General features: G+C 41.1%; 1 protein-coding gene across 3 annotated transcripts in view; it reads left to right on the top strand.

The window, feature by feature from the left end:
• Window positions 1-264: 264 nt before the first annotated feature.
• IL1RAP (interleukin 1 receptor accessory protein) overlaps window positions 265-24,607 on the top strand; it is a 125,214-nt gene continuing 100,871 nt past the window's right edge. For all 3 annotated transcript variants that reach the window (XM_060010944.1, XM_060010942.1, XM_060010943.1), the window contains exon 1: window positions 265-424. The gene's annotated coding sequence lies outside the window, so the exon portion shown is untranslated. The remainder of the gene's footprint in view (window positions 425-24,607) is intronic.

The raw sequence follows: 24,607 nt of genomic DNA, 5'->3' as shown, positions 1-24,607 counted from the left end.
GCGCCTGGCATGGTGTCAAGCTGCAGGACCCACGCTGTCCCTTCCTGCGCGCTCCAGCCGGCGGCCGAAGGGCCTAGCGCAGCCTCTTGCCGACCGCGGGCCTGGCGCCGCTCCTCCTCGCCGCGGGCGGGGCCGCTCTCGGTGCCGCCCCGCGGCCTCCGCTCTGGGAAGCGCTGGTGGCTGGCGAGGCGCCGGGTGGAGCGGGAGCCGCGCAGCGCCGGCCAATCGCGCAGCGGCAGGGGAGGAGCCCCAAAGGGGGAAAAAAGAAAGTGCGGCGGAAAGTAAGAGGCTCGTTGCTGGAAGACTGGCCGGATCCGGGTCCCCGGGACTCTGCTTTGGCCAAGCGCACTGAAAGACGCGGTGCTGGGCGATCCTGCACCCATCCCCGCCGCCTTCGCTGCTCCCGCTCTGCCTCCCAGGAAAGGTGAGTCTCGCGCGGTGATGAGAGCTCGGGGGATCACCGATCTAGAGAATCTCAAGGTGGAAGGATTCTTACGCATCGTCTCCTTCAACCCTATTTTACAGAAGGGCAAACTGAGGCACAGAGCAAGGCAGCGGCTGGGATAGATCACAGCTAAGTTAGTGCCGTGGGCAGGACTCGAACCCACTGTCCAGAGTCCCGTCTTCGCTTTGTAGGCATTTAAGTAACGCAGTTGTGTGAGTGCTGCGCGTCACTGCAGCCCTCTCCCAGCTCTTTAAGGGATGTACCCCGGTATACCCCCGGCCTTGGTCTCTCTGGAGTGCTGCTGTGAACGGTGAGGATAGAAGGGGGCAGTGTGTCCCAGCGTTGCCACTGGGTATCACGTCGTTTCCAGCTTGGACCTGTGACAGCCTGGGTAAAGGCTGCTTGCAAGCCTCTCTTTCTCTTCCGCTGACCTGTTTTCTCAGAAAGATGCCCCACCGAGGGTGTCCGTCAGACTCCTGGTAGAGTCCGTGGAGAGGTGAGGGACGTCCGGGCGTCAGTCACCTCGTTTGGTACAGTGCTCTCTCCAGCCCCAGGGGAAGCGGGGCCGGTCGTCCTGTGGGAAATAGGATGCTTCTCTTACAGGAATAGCTGACCTCACGGAGCCATAGCCCCCTGTCACTTCTAAGTCCTGGGAGGGAACAAGGAAGCTGAGTTAAAGAGAAAAATCACAAACACAAAAGCAAACTTCTGCCGTTTCCTTTAAGAACCAGTTCCCAGTCTGTCTTGCCTCCGCCCGCTGGTTGTGAAATTGTGAAACACCGCTAAGGTTAGCTACCAGCTGAGAAGAAGGATTTACCTGGCCTTCACTCCAGCTCTGCCACCTATTAGCCGTGTGAACTTGGGCAAGTTATCCAATCTTTCTGATACTCAGTTTTGTTTTGGTTTTTGTTTTTTTTCCAGCCATAAAATGGAGATTTTCACGGTCACAATGAGCCCTTAGGGCACTTGGGAGGATGAAACGGGATAATTCAAATAACATGGTTAGCACAGTGCCTGGCTTGGCACCTGTTCAGTTTGACATTGATGGCAACAATTATAAATGTTACTGCATAGTAACCTTGGAGACAGTGGGTTTTTAGGAAGCTGAATTTTCAGATAGAGTGACTTTTTTTTTTTTTTAATCTAGATGTTGTGTTTTTTTCTTCTTTGGAGTTTGAACAGCTCTTTTATAGTGTTTTCTGAACGCCCTCTACATGTGACTTTGATCGTAGATGCTTGACTTGGTGTATAAAAGGTTTCCCAGTGATGCCAATGCCCTGCTAGTTTTTAGGCCAAGCCTCAGGTCTGTGAAACTTCGATCTGAGGCATCCTTTACCGGCAAAGAGGGTCTTGAATTGGATGAGAGGTAGAAAGACAAGAGGAGAAGTTGCAAGTTTCATCTATGTCACAGACTGTTCTAAGCCTTTTATTCCCCCTGTGTCAGGTCAGACAAGCAGCTTTATATTTCTCAGCTAATATAGGCAAACAACAAGATCCCCGTGTGTTTCTTTTGGATCATACAGTGATGCTGCTAAATTCAGTCCCTTTTGGACACACACTTACCTCATATAAACACAAATATCCACATGTGCCCTCACCAGGCTTCCTTTATTATTGGCATTATTGGTATTTTAAAGTGAAATAGTGTCCTTTACATACCCCCCACCTGGCTCATAACAATTGATTTTATTCTGATTGACTTCATACAGTTTTTACTATCATCTCCTGGCTATGCCATAAGTCCCTGAACTGAGCATGCAGTATTTATAGTTGGCTACCTGCTCCACAGTCCATCACATATGCCTGTGTTACTGATGTATGCAGAGCAGGGATGTGATACACCTTGAGGAAAGGAAAGAGTTTGGTGGTACCCTCTTAGGTAGCTCCCGTACCAGACATTTGCCGAGGATTGGATCGCTTGCTTCCGTCAGCCTGTTCCGTGTGCATGCATTGTGATGAGCTGGCCAGGATACATCTGAACGCGTGCCTGAGAGACTGGGGACTTGTAGGGAAAAGGAGAATGTTCAAAATAAGGTCAGAACAAGGGGATGGGAGATTGAAAGCTAATTCCTTTTAGTTCTGGTTTTTTAAAGAAAGGATACTCAGTTGTACCCTTTCTCCTTATAGAGATTATTTGTTACCAAATATATATATATATAAAACTTTAAAATTTCCACAGTGTATTCCATATATACTATCTTCCTTGTTACTTGCAGTAGCCTTGAGAGAAGGACATGGCAGACATATTAATAGTGGAAGGATAATATAATGATATGATAAAGTATGAAAAAAGCTGGTTTTGTCATCAAATTCAGATTTCAGCTCTAATTCCTATGTAGCTGGGTAATACTAAGCAATTTATTTCACCATTTAGAGTTTCTGTTTTATCCAATTCTAAAGTGAAAAAAAAAATGCTTACCCCAAGGATGCGTGTGAGGATTAAATTAAGTAGAATAATGTAAAGTACATGTAGTGAGTAAGTGCTCATTAAATGATATTTCTTCTTAGTTGATCTCAGTTTATTGAGAAAACAATTGAATAAGAGTCAGAGAAATGAGAAGTTGCCCAGGGTCACATGGTTCATAAGTTTCAGCCTTGGGAATACAGATCACAGCTTTTGACTTCTAGTTAAGGGCTTTTCCATCACACCCTGTCGTCTCTCCAATGAGATCTTTAACAATTTACTTCAGTTGTTGGGTTGACCTTATTTGTTTGGTGATTTCAGGGTATCCTTTTTGTCCCAAAGAGGATATTTCCTTGCTAAGAGAACTATAGCGGGACCAGCTCTCAGGAGAGGAAGTTTCAGGGTGATGCTCTCTAAGGCAGCCTGCCTACTCACATGTGTTTGAAGTAATGTACCTTCAATTCCTAGGAGTAAGCGTACTATGAAGACATAAAGCTTAGAATTGTGTCATGTTTTTCTTCCTGTTCTGAGTGGTTTCTTGTTTCTGCCATCCTCGTGCTAATACACAGGCTGTTAAGATTGAGGAACGAATACCATGAGTGACCATACCATTTTTCTCTTCTTTTGCCAATTCCGAAGTCGGAAAGGATGGAATATAGTGAACAGTGTACAGAGGCAGCATTCGCAGGAAAGGCCACTGCTGGCTGGTGATGCTGATCATTGGTCTGGAGTTTCAATCCTCCCTGTGGAAACTGACGGCTGCAGGCTTATGTAGGAAAATGAACAGATCTGTTTCCGGCCCAGGCAATGGGGCCATTTATCAGTTGAGACTTCCCACAGGCCTTTAGGTTTCTTTGCTTTGCAGCAAGCAGACAGGCTTGCAAAGGCAGTTTGGGGAGAAACGCTGTGCTCCTTGAGTTTGGCCTTTGGAAGCATATGTTTGCTTTTGCCAAAAGGTAGGCAGTCAGCGGCATCTTACCTGGCACAGTTAGAAAAGCAGAATGTAGCTGGAGAAAATCAGAGGAAGAAGCAGAAGAAAAAAGTAAAGGTTATCTCCAATATACACACAGTTTCATTTGTTGCTCAACTTGGTCAGGCTTTTGCTGGTGACACAGATGTAGGATCTGTTGAGTCACTATTGTCTTGGCCGTGAAATATTAAAGAGAGCCACCTACTGTGCTCTTTGCTCATTTTGGAAATTGATCTGTGGGAGAAATAAAAACCCCAAAGAACAGGAAGGTTACAGAACATTTGGTATCTTATATTTTGGGGGATTAAACCAGGTTAGCTACTGATTTGCTCTTTTTTTTTTTTTTCTCCTTTTTGAAAGTGAGAATGCATGGTTTGCACTGACGAGGTTGTTAGGAGACCTCCTTCTAGCCTGACCATGTTCTAGCCTAGCTCTAGCAGCTGCGGCAGTGTGGAGTCTTAGCGTCTGGAGGGTACCTCAGGCAAGTTATTATGTTGAGATGTGCCTCGGTCTCCTCAGCTGGGAAACAGGAACACTGATGCCTACCTAGAAGCTTGAGTCTCTTTCTCAGTGCCTTTTCCATAGGAGGCGTTTAATGAACATGAATTCTTTCTTCTGCCATGAGTTCTTTCAGTTTATTAGTCTGTTCAGTTGTGAAAATCAAAATTTAATAGCTGCCCTTTAGTGAACTCCATCATGGCTTGTACTGAGTGTTTTACGTCTTGTCATCTCATTCGGTCCTGGCAGTAATCCTGTGTATTCTTTGAGGCACCTGAGACTCAGAGAGGTTAAGTAGCAGGACCTTATCGCATAGCACAAAGCAAGCTCCAATGCTGAGACTCATCTCTGCATTTCATTTCAGAGCTAGGAAAGACCTGAAATTGTGCAGCCCCTGGACTAGAACTGAGGACCTGGATTAGGACCCATGACCCACCCATCCCCATCCTGTCTTTCTGATCCTGGTATTATCTTGCCTGTGCCTGGGAAGTCGCTTTACCTTTGGGCCTAAAGTATGAGACAGCTGGTCTAGTTCATCTCTAAGGCTCTTCGGCTGCAATACGTTGTTATATTTTTTTTAAGATTCCTTTCAACTCTGAAATTCTATTGCCACATCTCTTTGTAAAAGTCAAGGCTAAAGATTGAAAGGGGAATAAAGAGAAAATACCCTGCTTGTATTATGCCAAGAAATCTATTTTCTGGTTAAACAGAGGAGGGCGAGGGAAATCAGTATTCATTGGTGCATGTATTTCTGTCATTTCATTTAAGCATAAAAATAACTCTCAGGTCCATATTATTGTCTACCTTTTACAGATGAAAGAACTGAGGTTCTGAGAGACTTAGAGAATTGCCCACAGTTATCCAATTAGTGAGAATTAGAATGTGCGTGCCTGAGCACAAAGCTCTTCGGTCTACTATCCCATGTTTACTAGACAGCGCAGCATAAGAGCTCAGGACTCGTATAACTAGATCCATAAATGTCCCCTCCCTGTGTCCTCACGCCGCCTCAGGTGCCATCTCCTTTCCCCTGCTTTCCTTCCCAAACCTACTACTCCAATCCCTTCTTGATTCTTCCCAGTTTTGGAGAACCCTTTATATGCTTGTAACATATTCTTTCTCTCTCTATTATAGTTAAAAAAAATTTTTTTTACGTTTCTTTTTTAACTGTGGGCCAGTAATTTGTCCCTTTGTCTTCTTGTCCAAGTCCCTGATTAGCACCCAAGCAGCTGAGGGCATGGTTTATCCTGCCCCATGCCTAGCACAGTGCCCTGTACCCAAAAGGTTGAGTTAAATAGATGATGGATTCATGCTGTGTCAGGTACGCCCAGCATTGGCTTTCTAGTTTTCTCATACTTTATCATATCATTAATTATTTCAAAGGCCATCTCTACAGACTAATAAGGTAACTTTATTTTATTTTTTTTTTAATTTTGTGGTCACAAAATCAGACAAATGATAAGGAGTCACAGACTCTAATAAGATTGAACATCACTGGCTCAATCATGGAAAAAGACATTTTTATCCCAATAATACAGGACATTTTGCAGCAAGCACAATGAAGGATGACACTGAAGTTCATGCTTGCATATACTGACAGCAAGGCCAGTGTCAAGTGTCCTAAATAAATTACCTGAAAGAAAGTAGGAAGTTTCCAGGGAAGTGGGCAGCTGCAGTGAGCTTTGATCTCACTTTCTAAAAGCAGTGAAGAATTCATACCAGTCCAGCTATTATTTGATATAATTGGACATGAGGGCAGGTGACCTTTTATGTCTAGTTTATATGTAGGAGATGCCTGTAGTTTCTTCCTGTCTGACACATAAGTCCTTATGATGACACTGGCTTCCTCTTTTCCCAATCAGTGCTAAAGGCAACAGAAAAGAGAACCCGTCATTTCTGAAAATGTTCTTTTCATAGATAACATAGTTCCTTACGCCAGTTATGGTTAGATGCTATGGTGACCTAAAATTGTGGTTGTGTAACATCATGGGCTTTAGCATCAGACCACCTTCCCTGGATTTGACCTTAGACAAGTTATTTCGTCTATCCCTACTTTATTCTCATCATCTGTAAAAAGGGGATAATAGAACCCATTTCATCCAGCTTTTGGTAGGTGTCAGTCAGGTGCCAAAACATTTGGTAAGAGCCTGGTACATGGGGATTTTAACCTTCATTATGATTAACAACTACAGAGATATTCAACTGCATGCCCAAATCAATATCGGATTAGAAAGTAGAAGACCTAGATTCAAATTAACAGTTTTTTTTAATAGAATCTTAAGCCCTGAAAATGCTTGTTATTATATACGCACATGCATGCAAGTATTTTTTTCTTACAATAATCTGAGGTAATCAAAGTAATTGTTCTCAACACCATTCTACATCCCGAGTCTGAGAGGCTAAATATTTTCTAAGGTCACACAGCCAGCAAATAGTGGAGTTGGGACTTGCACCCTAGATTTCTAACTCCAAGGTTATGCTTTTTCCCCCTCAATCATTCAGTGCAACAGCCCTGATACTGGTTAGTGGCTTTTCCTTCTCTAAGAGTCCTTTTTCTAACCTCCAGAGTGAGGAACTTGGACAAGGTCCTCTCTAAGGCATGTTGTTCTATGAATCTGTGCCTGGAAGGTAATGACTTAGGAGACACCATGAAAAGCTAAGAGTAGATCCATACTCTTAGTTCCACAGAGGCATCCGCATGTCAGGCATGTGGAGCATCATCAGATCCAGATACCCGGCAGCCTCCTTGGCCTCAGTGAGAATCACAAGTGACCACTGCGTTAAGAGTCACATCCATAAAGACACTTTCTATGTCCTTAAGGATGTGATTCTGCTACATTCCCACAACCTGCAAACTGTTTTCTCCCTCTGGATCCAGGTTTGGGGGTGGGAGGAGTACACAGACACCTGGGTTAGGCACAGTGACATTTTTTGTTTGGGAAATAAAAAGAGAGCTTTTTTTAAAAAAATATAAAGCAAGCTCTCTATCACCATTAATTACCATAATCTTCTGCAAAGCAGTAAAGGGATAAAATATTTAGCTTTAATTTGGACTGTAACATTATGAGTGCACATTTTCTACTTTCTTCTTTTGAGCTAATTTAGTGCACATGGAAGAAGCTAGACTCTCATTGAAATAGATATAGGTGGTTTTTCCACTTAAAGAAATGATGGACACTTGAGAACGATAATACACACTCAATAGCTCTTTTCTGGAAGATTAAACTTCAGTTTTCCAATTACATTGTGAGACAGTAGCAGGGTTTGGGGGTTGAATGGATAAAGTGGGTGGTGAAAAGTTGGCTGGTTTTGAAGTCAGAGTTGGGTTTGAATCCTAGGTACTGCTTGCTTAGCCTGTCCAGACTTAGTTTCCTTTTCTGTAAAATGGTAATAAGCCTGCTCTTGCTATCTCCTGGTTAGCTAGACCTCAATATCTATATCTATTCCCATCTCCACTCCTGCCATTCCTGATCTCACTTACCCTGCTCAACTTTTTCTCTTGTCCATAGCGGTTGTCACCTTATCAGCTTCCACATACTACTTAATTAATTTGTTTAGCCTGTCAACTGTTTAGTTTAGCCCCACTAGAGTGTCAAATCTACAAGGGCAGGGACCTTTGTTTTCCTCACTGCTGTATCCTGGGTGCCTAAAATAGTGTCTTAGCAAATAGTATCTGCCTAAATGATGCAAATAGCATCATGAGTAAATGATGAATAAATAAAAGTATAGATGTTAGTATTATTTATCCTCAGTGAGTAGAAAAAAATAGATAAGGAAATGAATTATATAGATATATAATAATGAAATAAAAAATTTGTTATATATACACACACATATATATATATACACTTATACACATATACATATATATATGTGGGCATATATATTTAGAATATTGACCATATATTTAGAATATTGAAGTATAAATTTATGTGTATGCATATGTATGTGTGTAGATGTAAGTGTGTACATACATTTAGAAGTTATCCAAAATTGCCTCGGGAGGCAGAGGTGTTAAGGTAATTCCTTGCTGTTAGCATTACTAAGAATAGTTTGGGAGAGATATCCAAAAAAAAAAAAAATATATATATATATATATATATATATATATATATATATATATATATGTGTGTGTGAACGGACAACAAACAAATAAACAGAAGACATACAAGTGATTTCAGGGTAAGAAATAAGGGGCTGAGATTAAAACAGTGACAACAGCAACAGTGTTGGAGGGCTGTGGAGGAGAGGCAATTTTAAATAGGGTAGTCAGGGATGACACCTCTGAGAAGGTGATGTCTGAGCTAAGAAAAAAAAAAGCCTGAGAAGGAGCCAGGGTCGATCTGTTCATGGTTGAGGTGGCAGGGCCTGGTAAGAGGGAGAGAAGGGCTGGAACTGAGGTTCTAAGATAAGCAGGGGCTAGATCAGGCTGACCTTACAAGACAAGGTAAGGAGTTTGGATTTTATGCAAAATGTAGCAGGAAGTCACTGAAAGGACTAAAGTAGAATGATGACCAGGTCTGACATATTTGGAACCTCAAACAGAGAGTGAAGGAGAATGGAAGAATTCATTTCTAAGATGAAGAGGTAAACTGTGCTGACCTCATGTAGGTTCCTAAGGACAAATGAGAAGACAGTTCAGTCTCATTGATCTGTCATTCATGGCCTTTCTTTCCCATTAGAATGTCCAACAAAACAACAGATAAAAGCAGGCTAAATAGGCAAAATCAGATTCCTTTTCCTTTTCTCAAATGGTATCATGATTTTTTCCGAATGCACTAAGTAATAGATGGATATGTTAAGTGCTGTTGATCAATTCAATTCAGCTGGAAATTTTACAGTTCTTGTGTAGGTGTTTTATGTAATCAGTCCCTCAAAACACTGGACCTAGAGCTATTTCTTTATGAGATTTTAGGTACCAGTTTCTGAAATCTGCCGTCCTGAAGAGTGAGTGTGTGAAAGGCAAATTTAATTCCATATTAGATCAATTCCTTCTTTCTGGCTCTAAAAGTCTAAAAGGCGCCTAACTCTTCTCTCAAGAGGTAGAACTCCTCCATGAAGTCTTTACTGACACACATGCATATGCAGGCTCGTACATGGCTCGTAATAATATAAGCTTTACAAATATTAGCTTATCAAAATCTCAGAATAAATTTAAGAGAGGCAGGTACTATTATAATCACCATTTTACAGAAGAGAAAACTGAGCCCAAGCTCACAGACTTAGTTGACAGTAGAGTCAGTATTTGAACTTGGGCAAGCTTAACCACTATACCATACTGCCCTGTGATTGTAAGAAGTGACCCTGAATATTTTATTTATCTCTACTAGTCCCACTTCACGGTGCCTCCTGTGAAGGAATAGCTCAATAAATGTATTGAATCAGTGAATGAATGTGTGACCTTTTAAATTGCATTATTTCATTAGCATATAGTAGTAAACGTGTGGGTTTTAGACTGAGATAACCTGGGCAGGGTAATGCTACTTACTACCCCTGGGCTATAGTAAAATTACTTCACATCTCTAAACCTGTTTCCTCGTTTGTGTTATTGGCATAAGGATATAGAACTGTTTTAGGATTAAATATGTTTATAGAGTACTTAGCAGAGTGCCTGCAATTTAATTAGTGCTCAGTCCACTTAAGCTATTTTTATTTTTTGAACTAAAACAACCTCCCCAAACATGCTTACACTTACATACTCCTTAGTTTTTCAGTTGTGCTAGTTTTATTCACTTCCTTTAAAAATCAAAGCCAAAAATCCAATCATATAATCAGTGATGTTAATTTTGTTCCAGGATCCATCCTGGGACCTTGCCCTCAGCATGGCACTCCTGGGGAACTGCATGGGGGCAAAGGTGCTGTAGGACCGCCCTGTTCCTCTACTCCAAACATCCCTGCAGGCAGCACTGCCCATCCTTCTCCCCAGCCAAAGCTGGCTTGCTGAAAAATTATTTTATATTCTGGTGGTGGCCCCAGAGCATTCTGGGTGACAAAGAAAAAACAGCCAAAGACTCAAATTTTGTCCCAGATAACACTTAAGGCTAATTTACACAGCTTGCCGCACGTTTAGGACCCCTTCTAATCATAATCACTGATATTGATCCAGTGCTTCTTGTGTGCTAGGACCTGTGCTGAGTGCTTTATTTTCATTATCTCATTCAATCCTATTTCTAACCTATGTGAATTAAACCAGGGGGAAAATTTAGAAAGTGCCACAGTTGCCTCCTTGTGTGTATTGGGGGCTGTGATGATGAAAACAAGTATTTCTTATGTGTGTTTTTCTCCAGATTTTTCTTCCAAAGCAAACTGTACAGGGTTGTAACACCTGTAGAGTCTCCAGGGACCTTCCCTGCCGGGAAGAGATGCTTGGCAGAGAAATGAGGCAAAGGCTGTGTGGGGAAGGCAAGCAGCTTCATTCTAGTTGACAGTTTATTTTGCCCTGCAAGAAGCTGGCAACTATGAACTCAGTCCTATTTTGTTGGCTGCATTTACTTGCTTTTTTGTAAGAAACCAATGTGGTGCTGATTTACAATGACTGCTATTTATTTATTTAGTTTTTTGCTTTATGAGATATTCAAAAGGTGTAATTTTTATTGTCCCACTTCTCCCAAGTTTGATGATTTCCTTGGAGGAAAAGTACACACACACACACACACACACACACACACACACACACACACACAGAGACACACACACACGAGAACAGTGCCTTAATCATAGTTGACTCTCACTACTTATTTGTTGAATAAATGCATAATAAAAAATAAAAATCCTCTTTTTTTCTGAGAATGGGAGCTACTATGGGATTTTTTAATGGTGAAATTTCAATATGTAACTTTCTTTTAAATGTTTTGTTTAAAAAATTAGTTTCAGAGGGAGATTATTCTAAAATATGTAGCATTACTAAATGTTGGTGACTCAGGACAGTTTATTGGAATGGGCTGTAATTCCTTTAGAATTTATTAAGATGAGATCATTTACCTATATACTAAATGGCCCCAAACTGGTATACTTTAAATTTGTGTAATCGGATTTTCATAAATTTTCTGTCTGCTTTCTCTTTCATTGTCTGCTATTACGTCTTGCTTTCAGCATGTCTTGCTCTAGCAGTTATCTATTCTCCATACAATTAGCTGTTGCTGCTCTATTGTGGACTATGGGGCCAGCTAACGAGTTTTATTAGAACCATGTATAAGATAATAAAAAGCATTGGATTCGGATTGGAGAGGCTCTTCTCCAAGGGAAGAGAACGGAAAAGTAAAGTGGCTCTAGAAATAGTCTCCGTATAAGTGAGGCTACACCATACACAGTAGCATTGGGTTTTCCTTACCCGTGTTATTAAAAAGGGAGTAGTTGAATGGATAATTCATTTACTCTTTTGGACACTAGCATTTTTTGAGATCCTTCTGTAGTTAAGACACTGGTGAGATTTGGAGATTAAAATGCAATCACACTAACACAACTCCAGAAGAATAAAAATTTATAGATCATTGTGAAAGATAAGATGCACCAGAGGTTGTAATACAACTTATATAATATTTGGATTAGTCTAAGAGTATATGACAGAACTTTTAAAAGATATGTGGTAAAATATTTTGACGTTTCAAAGGAAGAGGCAACTGTGTCACTCAGGAAGGGGTTTATGAGGAAGTGGTATTTGAAGTAAATCTTGAAATGATGGACAGGCAGATTTTGGACATAGATTGGTGGGGAGGAGTGACGTATGAGCTAGGGTCCGATCAGGGAAGCAGAAATGATATGAATGAATGAAATGGAATGTGGAATTTATCATAGGGATTAGTCTTACAATTGTGGGAGAAGGTGGGCAAAGAAAACCCCAAAAGGGGCAGTTGGGAGTCACTAAGGACCCTGAGAAGGAGCCAGTGAGGAAGTCTGTTGCCCCTGCCTGTGTTAGGCGGGCAGTCAGGAAGAAATGCTGGAAGTGGTGGGGCTTCCCTGGTGGCGCAGTGGCTGAGAGTCCTCCTGTCAATGCAGGGGACACGGGTTCGTGCCCCGGTCTGGGAAGATCCCATATGCCGCGGAGCGGCTGGGCCCATGAGCCATGGCCACTGCGCCTGCGTGTCCGGAGCCTGTGCTCCGCAACGGGAGAGGCCGCAAGAGTGAGAGGCCCACATACCGGAAAAAAAAAAAAAAAGAAATGCTGGAAGTGAAATGCAAGAGATCAACCTGGGGCCAAACTGCAGCCCTTAACTATCTCTGTGTGGATCTAACCATACTGTATGGGTGGCCTGAAGAAGGATCCGGTGCTCTTAGCCATGGAGCTTCATACTTACCTGGCTTTGGGCATGAAGAAGTTGAAGGAGGGGATCTAGCAGGAGCTGAAGGAGCCGTGGGCCTGGCTGCTGCCCCCACCTAGGAGGTGAGCCATCAGATCAGCAATAAGGTGCATGAGCTGCAATAGCACCCAGGTGCCTAGACAGACCCTCCCAAAGCAATTGCTACTGCTTCACTTCTTCCCTCCAAATCTCATGCACATTTCCCTGTGGTCAACCCTAACTTAGAACAATGTAGAGAAGGGGATTCTGGAAAACATAATTCCAGTTGAACTAAACTGACACAGTTAAAAACCACAAGTGATACGACAGATAAAGGGAACAGGGTGAAAACATAAAGGGAAGGAGGGAATCAGGTGTCTTACTGGGGCAGAGCCCAGTTTGACCAGGAGATGGTATATGAGCACTGGGGTCATTGAAGATCAGACTTTAAAAAGGTGAGCAGAGGCTGTATTTTAAGGACTTTACATACTCTGTTGAGCAATTTGTGTTTAGTCCTGTAAGACAGGGAGAAGCACTGAATATTCTTGAGCAAGGGAAGGGTGTAATCAGACCTGTGTTTTAGACAGGTCTGGCAATGCAAAGCATTGGAGCTTCGAAAGGGAATAGGTGGGGCAATTAATGAACATTATAATAATCCAAGGAAGAAAATTTGCATTCCCAGAGCTCTTTTCTATTCTCACGAGGGAGGTGACTCAGAGTCATCATAAGAGGTTGTTCAGGACCATCCTGGGAATAAAAAATATTTGTGTACATTGCAAGCCAAGCTGATTTGATCTAGGGCTAATATTGTCAGCTATAATATCCTCATGGCATACCTAGATCACTGTTCTTTAAAATCCCCTGATGCTTCTGCCTGTGGTATGTGAAGAGGAAGAGAAAGTGTATATGTAATTGGAACACTGACTGAAATGAAATTGGCTTATGAACCACGTCAGTATCATTTTGAGAGGAAGATCCTATAAAATAAATATTACTTAGTAAATTTCACTTAGTAATAAATAAATTTCACTTAGTAATAAATAAATTTCACTTAGTAAAATAGTGCTTTTTGGTTTTACTGAGTGGTAATAGGAGTGTCCCCATATGTCGGTCCAGTGCCTAACAATCTGCAAATTACTCGCATGTCCATTATTGCATTTGATTTGACAACAACTCTGCAAGGTCAGTTTGGTCTGAATTAGTATAAGTGAGAAAACTGAAGTTCAGATGTGATAGCCATCAAGCGACCACTTAGCCCCTGATGACTCAAGAGCACTTACTGCAGTTCCATAGATTCATTCAGTGGACACCTTTCTATCACTCATCCCTTCATTTCACTCAATGCACCACTGCCTGATAATTTTCTTGGGACACATCTCTGGTTCTGCTGTGTCCCTATTCTAAATCTGTCCTTAGTTTTTGGACTTCATTACCTTTAAGGTCTGTTCCCACCCAGAGAGCAGGCCCCTTGTAACCCAGGTGTTACAGTTCCAGCTGTCTGATTCCTCACCCTCCTGCAGGATTTTTCCTGCCTTCCCTCAAAGTGCAGAACACCAAACACAGGGCAAAGAGGAAAGCCTTCTTTACAAGAGCATACCTGAGCAGGTACATTAGCATCCCTGGGAGATCCACACAATCTTTGAATTAGACCATTCCATAAGTCTTCCCTGACAGTGCTTCCAAGCACATACTCCTGAATGTTTGAAAATCATACCTCCTGGCTTTCTACTTGTCAAAAGGCAAGTAGCTCAAAAAGCAAGCAGCTCACTCGTCTTGACTTATTCAAAACACACTTATACCCGGTGCTGTATCGCTGAGATTTCGACAGTGAACAGCAAGTGAATAAGAAAGCTATAACCTCCAGTCAATGCACCCCTGCAGTGTTTTGTCCACTTAGGGGGTCCCTATGGCATAGCAAGTTAGGGTGACAACTTCAGGTGCTATACTTTGGGACGTCTAGAACTGTTGCTGTTATTAATGTAGAGACACGGCTCAGGAGAGCAGGAAGGGGCATACAGGAATCAAGCTTTCTAGTTGCCATTAAAAGGAGTACCTTTTTTTTTTTCTTTTAACATCTTTATTGGAGTATAATTGCTTTACAATGGTGTGTTAGTTTCTGCTGTATAACAAAGTGAATCAGCTACACATATACATATATCCCCATATCTCCTCTCTCTTGCGTCTCCCTCCCACCCTCCCTATCCCACCCCTCTAGGTGGTCACAAAGCACCGAGCTGTTCTCCCTGTGCTATGCGGCTGCTTCCCACTAGCTATCTATCTTACATTTGGTAGTGTATATATGTCCATGACACTCCTCTCTCACTTCGTCCCAACTTACCCTTCCCCCTCCCCATATCCTGAAGTCCATTCTCTAGTAGGTCTGTATTCATTGCAGCTCTATTTACAATAGAGCTGCTCAAATACAGCTCTATTTACAATAGCCAGGAGATGGAAGCAACCTAAGTGTCCATCGACAGATGAATGGATAAAGAAGATGTGGCACAGATATACAACGGAATATTACTCAGCCATAAAAAGAAACGAAATTGAGTTATTTGTAGTGAGGTGGATGGACCTAGAGTCTGTCCTACAGAGTGAAGTAAGTCAGAAAGAGAAAAACAAATATCGTATGCTAACACATATATATGGAAACTAAGGTTAAAAAAAAAAAAAGGTCATAAACAACCTAGGGGTAAGACGGAAAAAAGGAGTACTTTTAATGGTTCTCCGAGAATACTGAATCGTAGGGTTGAAAAGACTAAATTGCTGGCTTTGCAAATAGGCTAGAAGAGGATGTCCCTGGTTTAGTCAGTCAAACCTGTCTATACCTGGCTTTCCAAGTTCTAGTACAGTGTACTTTCTACTATAATATGCTGCTTCTCCTGCTTTGGTTCTCCCCCGTGAGAACTGCCCTCATTTCTCTCTACCAAACAGGTGGGTTTTCTGTTTCCTGAATTTGCTACAGTGTGTAGGGGAAAGTTAAGGAGAATTGAAGGCTAGACTTCTAGTAATAAAAAATAATAATATCCAAGAAACTGGAGTGCTTTCTATGTGCCAGGTGCCTTATAAAATTATCTCACATGATCCTCATACCTCTGATTCCGTAAGATGTCTTACTGACCCCATCCATGAATAAGGAAACTCAGCATGGTAAAGAAGCTTGCACAGCTACAGAGGATTTGAGGCTAGGTCTGTGTGACTCCAAAGCGTATGCTGAAGCCATGTGTTTTGATTCACTGTGTTGCGGTGTCCCCTCTATGTCAGGGACCCATCCCATAGCTTACACGCACATGAGAATCTTGTAAACAATCTTTAGTTACTCCACTGATCTGTCCGACAGTTCCCCAGAAATCCAGCTTGGGTGAGCTAGCCCATGGTCATTGGAGTTTCTGGCCTCTTATTGCTGTCCATTCTCCTTTTTCAATTTCCTCTTAAGCCTAGCTAGCATAGGAGCTGCAGTAACCAACAGATGCCAGTTCTTCCCATTTTAATGGCATTTTCATTTTCTTAGTATGCTTTTCTCACTATGAGGTTTGGAGAGACAAGTAGAGAGCTCTATGGAGACATGGAAAGGATGTCTCAAATATTGGAACCACTGGGTTCAATGTCCAAAGGTGTCCATAGAAGAGAGAGGCACGTTCCTGACATGGTTCCAGAGACCTCAACCAGGACAAGTAGGTAGAAATTCCAGGGGGTCAGAGTCCTGCTCAACATAACGAGATACTTACACAGTTCGGGTCATATAAAAGTAAACTGGTAATGATTTCACCATCGCTAGAGATATTTAAAGAGGCCCCGTACATCCACTTGGCAAGGATCTTACAGGGAGAATTGAATATCGCAAAAAGAAGTTTGAATCAAAGTGACACTTGAGGGCCTTTCCGGCCTTGAGATTCTGTCTTGAATTCACTTAGAAACTTTATCTTGGGAATAAAGGTTTGCCCTTGTTACAATTAACACCAACTAGTGATATCGCCTCCTCCCTCCCCACTGTGCTTCCCCCGTCTGAACAACCACTCGATTTAGGACGGGGACTCAGGATGAGGAAGGATGTGGCTTCTTCCCGCTTGGCAGCAACTCCGTGTCAGAATGGAAGACTTGTGTCTGCGCCTGGCACGGATCCGTCGGGCCCTCTTACCAGCCCAGTCGTGTCTGTGACCAGAGCACGTGGGAGGTGCACATCCGTGTAGAAAAATCTCCCACTGGCTGCCAGCTCTGGATTTTTGTTTTGTAATTACTAATGAATGCAGTCTTGCCCAGGGCAGACCTCTTGGAGGAATGAAGACACACCCTGAAACAAGTCCGAGTCTGACCAGTTAAGCATCCCCTGCAAAATAATCCCTCTGCAGTTGGCAGCCTATGAGAAAGTGCCTTTGAGACCAGTTTCTTCTTGCCATTTCAAAGGAGAGCCGCTTACGGGCCAGGATGTCAGCAGTGCAAAGCTCCTGTTTTTTTTTTTTTTTCCTATTTTCTTTTTTTTTTTTAATTTTGAATTGGCTTACTACTAATCTGAAAGCTGTGCTGTTCAAAAATGATAATCCTTTGACTTAATGTCAGAAGTGAGACAATACTTCTGTTCTTGAAGGAAGGCGTGTTAGAATGATAGAAAGTGTCCAGGAGTTGATTAACATCCTGGATTTGAAAGAATAAAAAGTTACCCAAACTGGCAGTGGGTCATTCAGACCAGTACTGCGTGTCAGAATGGACAGTGCTTTTCAATTAAACGTGGTTCTCTTTCCCTTCAGGACTTACAAAGACTTTACCAATCTCCAAGCCAGTTCAACTTTTTTTTTTTTTTTTTTTAAATGAAATGCTATAGCTAAGTATACTTTGCTCAAATCTGTCACATTTGGATATCTCAAACTGTGAAGTCCCTTACAGGGATGCTTCAGGAACTCACAGCTATCTGGTCAGGTCAACCCCACTGTCCTTAGGAAATAAACACGTGAGAAACTTCATAGGTGCAGGAGTTTCTTTAGGGATCTGGTTCCACACTGCCTGAAGGTAGTTTGACCAAGATTTCATGCATACACCATACATCTTCACAATATCTTGGGAAGAGAACAACAGCTTCAGCTCCTCTGGCAGCTGGCTCATTGTTCCTGGGCCCAAGTAGCCGTCCTCCTGTGACACAGGACCATTGCCAGTTTAGACATGACTCTTTCCTGGGATATAAATGGTGTGTTATTTTTATGGGACAGTTATATTTCTTAGTAGTTTTTCAGAGTTGGGAGGTAGCATGGCTTCACGAGAGAAAAGCTTGAATTGGGAATCAAAAGCCATCTTTTCACATTTCACAAGCAAGCTATTGACCTCATGAAAGTCACCTCTCCTTCCTGGGCTTCTGCTTCCTGAATAGTGTCCCAAATAACATTGTTTGACTTCTGAGGCCCTTTCTGATTTTCTAGAGGTCATCTTGATAAGAAGATAGATAAAGGGGGCGGGGAGACAATTAAAAAAACAACTAATTGTAGAATAAGGCTTAGGAAAATATGTTCTCTATTTTAAATAGAGGAAGCCTTTGTTGCAGCAAGCTTATATTGCAAATATATGAAACTTCATCTGTATTGTATAATACAGGGTGTTTGGATTTCCCCTGTCATTTCTATTTGCTAAGACCTGACTAGAGATATGAATCATAGCCATGAGGAATCTTAGAAATCATCATGTTTAATTCACTCATTTTACACATAAATAAACCCAAGGCCCTTACCCAGAGTTACACAGAGCCTTGAACTCATCGCCTGCCTTCTTGGGCAGTTCTCTTTCTAATGCATCGCCTGTTCAGTTTATTTAACAGTAATGAGCCTTTAGAGAAAGAATCAGGCCAGATTCTCAAAGTTGATGGCTTCTAAACCATATTTTAGTGACTATAAGAACATGCTAGCAAGAAGATTTGATTTATGTATGTGACTTATTTTCCCCATGGTAAATGTTTTGGACATAAGTTCCCTTTTGTGCAGCTCTCTTTCTGGCCAACATATAACACCTTTCTTTCTCTTAGGTTTAGGAGGTCTCTTCTCCATGGAAAACTTATAACTCATTCTCAGTTCCCTACCAATTGTCACTCTGACAATTCTGATTACAGTATTTCTTACGGTAAAACCTCAGCTCTCTGAAATGACTCAGTTCTTTCTGGGATATAGAGCATTATGAAAAGTTAAGATTTCAGTTCCTAATTACCAATTTTGTAGTCATGGGGTAGCCACAAACACGGGATAAGATTCAACCTATCCTGGATTATAGGTCTGATTATTTCTAACAACCAGCTGACCTTGGATCAGTCATGTCATCTTTGTACTTTTGTTTTTCTCTCTGTTAAGTGAGGTAGTTGACCCAAGGCCTTCCACAGGTCTTCTAGGATCAAGGATCTTGTTGTAACTGTTTTAATAGTATGTCTTTCTAAAGTGTATTCCATACCACACAGCTGTCTTATAGTGAGTATCCTGAGAAATTATACCTTTAATTAATAATTCAAGGCCATTAGTTTGAGCATCAGTTACTTTTTACTGTGCATAATGATGTCCCCAGGACCTACTGAAATATGTAAGACTCCAACACTATGGGGCCCCAGACCTCCATATCGCTGTTTTTTTATTTTTCTTCTTGCTTTTTAGTTTTCTTGTTTGGCTTTTTTTTTTTTTTTTTTTAAATCCTTTGGTAATTTAATGGTAACACTTTGAGGGGAAAGTTTTTTATTGATTGATTTTTTTGGCCACGCCATGTGGATTGCAGGATCTTAGTAACCTGATCAGGGATTGAACCCACATGCCTTTAGCAGTGAAAGCACCGAGTCTTAACCACTGGACTGCCAGGGAATTCCTCTTGTTTGCTTTTAATAGCTCAACTTTCCCACTGCCATCAACATGCCTACTTATAAAAGATTTGCCTTCCGTCCAAATTTGCTACTCTTCTGTGCTTCGGCATAAAAACTCAGAAAACCAAGTTGCTAGAATGGAGGTATGAGGAATGCAGTGTAAGCAAAGTTGATTAATGTTTTTAGGTTGATGTAGAACTCATTCTGGCTGCTGTTAAGAGCACTGTTATTGGCTACTGAGTATTGATTTGGTGATTGACACTATCTAGTAATTGAGTTACCAACTGTTGAGGTATAACCATATGCCTTTGATTCTGTGTGTTTTGCTTTCCTCCTCTTTTATTGACAGATGTTATGCTTCTTAGCCACTAGGATCACTTCAGGGTTTTACTGTGGTTTTCTGGGTAGATGCTAGGGACCTTACGGACTTTTTAATTAATACTAAATTCATAATTTCCTCCTCAACATTGTTTTATGAAACTGTAAAGGCATACAGTACCGTTGGAAATGTGTTACAGTAAACACCCACATAACCACCGCCTAGATTCTACCATTAATATCATATGATACCTGCTTTATTACTTATGTATCCATTTATGTATTTATGGATGATATTTATGTTTTTCAGTATTTTCAGACTTATTTAAGGAATTGACCTGGAGCCACTTGCTAAATGAGATTCATAGCCTATCCCAAAGAACCATAATGCCATATTCACAGGTTTCACTGATTTGGACAGACCCAGAAACAAATACTGACAGAGGCTTTTTAGACATCCTTACCTTAGATACCTTCTATCTTCTTTTTCACTAGTAACAATGTTGGCAGAGGAGTCAAGGAACTTGTCCATTAGGGCTGGCGACTTGCTTGAATTTCCTAGGTATCCTGTGAGTTCCCTTGACCTCTGCTACCATGCATTGGCTCTGTGCCGTGCCTTTTCTTGCAGGCAGCTGTGCTAAACCCTACAAGCCTCATTAGCTTCCTTTCCAGTATATTACATTATGAAATGTTTCTGGAAATTATCAGTTTTGGAGAAACAAATACAAATTATTAGTGATTCCACTGAACCGCTGCTTGATTTTAGGGTTCTGAATGCCTGAACTGTAAGAAGCCTGGGACAGACCATATTTTGTTTCGGTCCTACGCGAACTCATTTGAAGAAAGGGTATTCAGCTGAGGATGGGCTATGATTTGCAGAAGGCTGTTACATTAAAGAACAATAATGATTTAGGTACTTAGTTATAAATATAAAATTGGGGAATATGGGGCTTCCCTGGTGGCGCAGTGGTTGGAAGTCCGCCTGCTGATGCAGGGGACGCGGGTTCGTGACCCGGTACGGGAGGATCCCACATGCTGTGGAGCCGCTGGGCCCGTGAGCCATGGCCGCTGAGCCTGCGCGTCCGGAGCCTGTGCTCCGCAACGGGAGAGGCCACAGCAGTGAGAGGCCCGCGTACCGCAAAAAAAAAAAAAAAAAAAAAAAAAATTGTGGAATATGAATAACTTTAGATCAGACCTAATTTCTAGAATGTATCATTCTGCATAATTTATTTTAACAGGTAGAATTTGCCTATATTGTTGGGGATCAAATGTACACCCCAAACCCCCCCCCAAAAAGGGGTCAAATCCATATATCTCCATCATTTTTCCCTGGCTTATCGTTCTAGGCCCATTTCCCATAATCCCTTGTCTGCTCCTTGCAGACTACATTCTAGTCTTACCAGATATCTTGCATTGGTCTAAATAGCTCATGCACTTTTTTGCTTTCAGAACTTGGCTCAACTTATTTTCCCCTTTTGCAGTTCCTCCTCCTCGTTCCTTCTCCCCCTTCCTTTTCACTCCCCCATTCTCCTCTGTGCGATCTCTCTGAAACCCACCACCTACACAGACATACACATCTATTACCTCTGCATCTCCACCTGTTTCAGTACAGGGTCTTCTCTAGGAAACCTCTCTAAACCTATGGGCTAGAAGCAATCACATCTAACTTTACATTCCCATAGTCCTTTATTTACAAATACACTTTATCCCTTAGGCTGTTGCTTGTCAATCTATGGTCTGTGAAACAGAAGCAAAAGCAGCCTCTGGGGGTGGACTAGAAAGATAGAATCTTGAGTCCTAACCTAAACTTGCTGACTAAGAATCTCCATTTTACCAAAATCTTTACATCGTCTTTATACACATTTGCGAAATAGCATCTTAGAACAGATATCCAGCTTTGCCTTTCACTTGATTGCTTTCGTGTAATGGATTCTGATAGACCATGTCTTGTGATCAGGGACTGTGTCTTCTTCCTCTTTTACCTGCAGGGCCCCGAGAATGGCTTTGCATGCAGTACTGGCCCTTTAGTGTGTGTTGCTGAATGAAAGCCTGTGCTTTCAATGAGGAGGGTATGTGAGGGAAATATATATGTGAATGCAGGGTATTTTCATGATTCTTTCAGTGAGATATCTTTTAAACTGCCTCATTCTTGTCATTGCCATGGTTGGGTTTTACAGCTCCTGGTCAAAGGGGCTTACCCCATTATCAAATCTGTTTCCTCCACTCACTTCTTTGAGAATTGACATGGGGTATTGGAGCTTTCAGAAGCTCATCTGAATTCACTGTTCAAGGAATTACATTTAAGGCACAGAGAAACACTTTGTATCTGTATTTTATTAATAGAGTTGTATCTGTACAACTGACATAATTGTGTATTTGTTTCAAAAATTCGAAGCCTGATCACAAGTCAGAGTAAGGTTCAGAATCAGATTTTGGTGCGTCTGATCTCAGGAAAATAATGTTAGCTGGTTAGATTTGCTTTTTGAAAATTCAAAAAGGGAGAAGCTTCCTAACTTCAAAAGGGCTTTTTTCTATCTCCTGTTATAGATTATCTTCAGATTCTTTCTCCCATCATCTCCATCCTTCCCACTTTGCCTGGAGTTATTATTTTTCTTGTCTGTCCCTTCTGTCTTCTCTTCTAGTCACAATGTATTTGTTGTGTAGTTTTCTTATTCATTCTACTCATTAGTCCCATACTCAGAACTTCTGAATTGTATAACTCTGATGATGTCTCTGATCCTTCACAAAAATGCTGAGTGTAAAATTACAATAAATATAAATAAATAAAATAAACATATACAACAAAATAAGTAAGTCAAATAAAAATAATAAATCTCTAATAGCGGAGCTTCCCTGGTGGCTCAGTGGTTGAGAATCCACCTGCTAATGCAGGGGACAGGGGTTCAAGCCCTGGTCTGGGAAGATACCACATGCCGCGGAGCAGCTGGGCCCGTGAGCCACAACTACTGAGCCTGCGCGTCTGGAGCTTGTGCTCTGCAACAAGAGAGGCCGCGATAGTGAGAGGCCCGCGCACCGCAATGAGGAGTGGCCCCCGCTTGCCACAACTAGAGAAAGCCCTCGCACAGAAACAAAGACCCAACACAGCCCAAAATAAATAAATTAAATAAATAAATTTAAAAATAAATAAATAAATACTCCTGTTCTCTGTTTAAAAAATATATGTAATAGCAATAAGTAAAATAAGTATAATAAAATAGATACAAATAATGTAGTTATAAATAAAATAAATATAAATAATATGACTATAAATTAAATAAAATAAAGTAAAACTAAAATAAAAAACCAAACAGTAGACTTTTTGACTTAAGTAAGTACCAGCCCAGTGGAGACTTGCTTTTTTTTCCTGTTATTAAAAACTCATCTTGACTATGTCATGCCTGTTAAATCCATTTCTTTTAGATTATTAAGGTGAAATTGTTTGAATACTTCTTTCTACTTATAGTCATTAATTTATTTAGGGGATATTTTCTAGGTCTGTGCTCTCCATGTGGCATTGTAATGAATGAAAAAATGAATTATAAAAGACAAAACAAAATTTGCTTTTCCTTCAAGTCTTTAAAATGCTCACGATAAATAGAAGAGATGAGAAATGTTGAGGAATAACCATAATACAATGTACAATAGGATAGATACTAACAAATGTTTAACAAAATTGTCATAGAAGTTTTATTTAGAGAAATACAGGAGGTATTCAGTTTGCAGAAATGGCAGGAAATTTTTTAGACTAATGAGGGACTAGTTTCTATGAATTATGATCACTGTTATTCACAGTAACATTCTCATTCTCCTTCTCTCTCTCTCTCTCTTTCTCTCTCTCTCTCTTTCTCTCTTTTCTATCTCCCTTTCTCCTTCCAACACTCCATTTCTTCCTCCTTCTCAAGGTCTCTTTTTACCTTTCTTCCTTTCTGTCCTTACAATTTTTTGTCTTTGGTGGACCAGTGTTTGCATGATGTCTGTTATGAAGCTGAAAGCCTCCGAAGTCACAGGATTCTCTTTTTAGAAGTCATTCTACAGCCCCTTTTCATGAGCCTGTCTACAGGCTGTCTTGGCTGTACAATTAACCATTGATTTGTTTTCATAGATACCAATACTCGCTTGTCATTTTAAAATTTGTTTTGCCTTTTCTTCCAGAAGTTAATTTGGCCCTTTCTTCTGGTTTTCCTGCCAATTTGTAATAATAAAAATTAGCCTTTCTCTTGTGCATCTGTGTTTTAGGGGTTTTTCCTTCTTATTTTGGTGAAAATTATATGTTACTGGTTTAGGAGATGTTGGGGAAATATAATTAAAAACAAAACCTCTCAACCCAGAAATCCTCTTCACAAAGGTAAGAGAGAAATATAACACTTCTATTATTGAATAAGCCTTAAAATAGAATGTGATGCCAATCACAGGCTGTCCACTAAGAGACTGTAAAAACAGAAAGAAATCTCAAACCTTTATATAACCAAGCGGCCCACTGCATACATGTTTTCAAGATAAACAGTAACTTGTTCTCAAGTAAGAGGACTTCATAGTATCATTTGTCATACATAGTTTATCCTGACATTATTTGGTAATGGAGGTGACCATCTGTGTTAGTTAATTGGCTTTATCCAAAGGAAAAACTTCTCATATCTTTAATTTTTTTAATTATAATTTATTGTGGTAAGAAGACTTAACACAAGATCTACACTATCAGCAAACTTTTAAGTCCACAGTACACTGTCCGTTCACTATAAGTACAATATTGTACGGCAGACCTCTAGAGCTGATGCATCTCTCTTAACTAAAAGTCTAGGCCATTGATTACAAACTCCCATTTTCCCATCCCCCAAGGCCATGGCAACCACCATTCCACATTCCACATAAGTGCAATCATGCA

The sequence above is a fragment of the Delphinus delphis genome, chromosome 4 (genome assembly GCF_949987515.2).
Source record: "Delphinus delphis chromosome 4, mDelDel1.2, whole genome shotgun sequence".
NCBI lineage: Eukaryota > Metazoa > Chordata > Mammalia > Artiodactyla > Delphinidae > Delphinus > Delphinus delphis.
The sequence above is the reverse complement of the archived record's forward strand: the minus strand, read 5'-3'. Positions and strand labels throughout refer to the sequence as shown.